General features: G+C 38.4%; 1 pseudogene; it reads left to right on the forward strand.

Moving 5' to 3' along the window:
* The first annotated feature begins 679 nt into the window (after positions 1–679).
* Positions 680–2,363, forward strand: LOC110288201 (annotated as a pseudogene).
* The last annotated feature ends 600 nt before the right edge of the window (positions 2,364–2,963 follow it).

Raw genomic sequence — 2,963 nt, forward strand, 5'->3', positions numbered from 1 at the left:
TAGCTGGCGAGTGTCAGCCAACCCTGCGCCCTAGCCTCCCCGGTTCTGTTCTGACCAGAAGAGGCTTGTGGCCCTACTCAGGCCGGATTTCTGCTTCCCCAACCAAAGCAGTCTCATGTCCCGCGTGATTGGATTGGAGCAGAAACTGTGTTCCACTCACCAGAAGTTTCAAAATCCTGTGGCGGGGGTCGTGGGTATCTGGCGGGTGTCCGCCGACCCTACGCTCTAGCTACCCTGGTGCTGGTCCGGCCGGAAGAGCGACACATGCTTTCTTAAGTATATTAACAATGTAACTCCTAACTGTTTTATGTCACTGATGTTCTATTATACCTTTGCTTTATTTTTGTTCTTTGTAGTGGTAGATGATAACTTTACATATACATTTTTTTCAGCACACATAGCAGCAGACAAAATGAATTCAGAGAACTAGGTGTGAGTCCATGGGAGGACATTGATGCATATATTAGGATGTATATTTGGGAAGAATACATGGATGAACTTGAACTAATGTTATGGAAACATGTAGGTTTCCTTCTAGGAAGAGAGATTTCACCATAAGTTTCAGGTTGATTTCTCCATGTGTAGAAATAATGTGCATTGTTCAACAGTATGGTTTTAGCATCATGTTATGGTGAACATCCTAGAGCATTTGATTCTAAGAACTTTCCTTTACTCCAAGTATCTTGACTATATTCAGGTCATGACATATGATTCCATGATTTCAAGGATGGATACACTGGAGAAAATAGTCCCCTCTACAGATTTTCATATGAGACTGGAAAGAGTGCTGATCTCAGTGTGGTATGACATTAACAGATTCTAGTGAAATTGAGAGATTAATTCATGAGCCGATGTCATTTACTGTATCTGAAAACTGTAACTAAGTAATCCATTTTGGAAAACAGATTTTATTTCTTAGCTATAAATTCACACAATTGGAGATACAAGACGAGAGAACTAACCTATGCAAACACAGGTTACCAGAGGCTCTAGCAAAAATTTTATTTACTGCCACTACAGGATTCAATCATCACCTACTGGAAGGAGCATGGAACAGCTTCTGAAAAGCTCATTGTGGGATTTCCAGCATATGAGCATACCTTTATCCTGAGAGACCCCTCTAAGACTGGAATTGGTGACCCTACTATTGGTCCTGACCCACCAGAAAATTACAAAAGTGAAGCAGGACTTCTGGCTTACTTTGAGGTCAGTATATTGGTTTTAGTGTGCTCAGTGAATTACAGACCCATTTCTATGTTTGAGAATTGGAATCAGCAGAAGTGTATGTTTGTTGGTTCCAGTATGGACTCTCCCTAAGCACATACAATATGACAAGTGCTTACTTATTTTTATAGTATATATTCATGTAATTAATAATGAGAGGCACTTTAGAATATACAAGTTATTACAACATACCAAAAATAGTATTCATGAATATGACTATAGGATATCTATTTACTGCTAGCATGGAGTCTAAAAATACAGTAGAAGTATGAGGGTAACATGTGATCATTTTAAACATAATTCAAGCATTAGTATTCCATTGTGTCCTTGCATAGTTTTATATGCTTGACCTCAAGTTCAATGTACAAAAGTGTGTATAGATAGATGGAATCACAGTATGGCAATATAAGCTAAGAAGATTACTGAGAACCCTCATGATTAATACTTAGAATATTAACTTTAAGGAACCTGGGATATAAAAACTGTCAGTTTGAATACTACTATGTTATCTGTTAATCAGCACAAAATTTCAGAAAGTAAAAATGTAGTAATGAGGACTAGTGATGTACCTCACATTATATCACTTCTGTAGTCTGGGGAAATGTCTAGTTGTGCCTGTAGAATCAGGAAATTCAGGTAAATGTCTGTTTGCTGTAAGACAATTAAAGGGTCTTTAGAAATGGAGAAAACTACACAAGAGAATGGAGCAATGATAAATAAATTGAATGCTTTTTCCCTATTTGGAATTAATATTTAAAAGATCTGAATCTGTTTGTTTAAAGTTATGTACATTTCTGAATGAAGGAGCCAATGAGGTCTGGGATGCACCCCAGAAATTACCCTATGCCTATCAGGGTAATGAGTGGGTTGGTTATGACAATGTCAGGAGCTTCACATTGAAGGTAAGCTTAGAACATTGATTGTGTTGAGATTGCAGCCCGATTCCCAGGAAATCACGTGACTAAATGCCCTTTGTTTGAACAGGCTCAGTGGCTCAAGGATAACAATTTAGGAGGTGCTGTGGTCTGGTCCCTGGACATGGATGACTTCAGTGGTTCTTTCTGTCACCAGGGACATTTCGTCTGACATCTACTTTAAAGGGAAACCTGAATGTACACAGTGCAATTACGACATACTAGAGTAATACTCAGTGTACCATGCCCTTCATTCACTCAAAGATTTCCTGAACAACCCTATTCTAACTCCTGAGTCATATTTTTTTCATTTATTCATGTGCTCTTTTAAAAGTTATAGACACTTCCCCCTCTCTTCAATTCTCTGAATTCATCTTACACAGTTACTAGAAATCAGGGATACCTTGAGGGAGAGGCAGGCTGTTCCCAGTCTATTAACTATTCAGGTTATGAGTCTGTAGAAACTATACCCACCCTTACAATCACATTTTTCTACTCTTTTATCCATGTCATTACAGTGCTAATCTATCCTTTTGGGGACATTTATCAGAAATACTTTGAAAATACTGAAATGAATGTGTCTGTCCATATTGAATATATTTTTTAGTTTACTCTGAGATTTTTTTCTTTTTTTTTCAGAGGAGTTGTATTTTTTAATTAGGTATTTTCTTCATTTACATTTCAAATGCTATCCCAAAAGTCCCACAGACCCTCCACCCCCCACTCCCCTACCCACCCACTCCCAGTTCTTGGCCTTGGTGTTCCCCTGTAGTGAGGCATATAAAATTTGCAAGAGCAAGGGGCCTCTATTCCCAATAATGGCCG

This window comes from Mus caroli, unplaced genomic scaffold (assembly GCF_900094665.2).
Source record: "Mus caroli unplaced genomic scaffold, CAROLI_EIJ_v1.1 scaffold_19503_1, whole genome shotgun sequence".
NCBI classification, from domain to species: domain Eukaryota; kingdom Metazoa; phylum Chordata; class Mammalia; order Rodentia; family Muridae; genus Mus; species Mus caroli.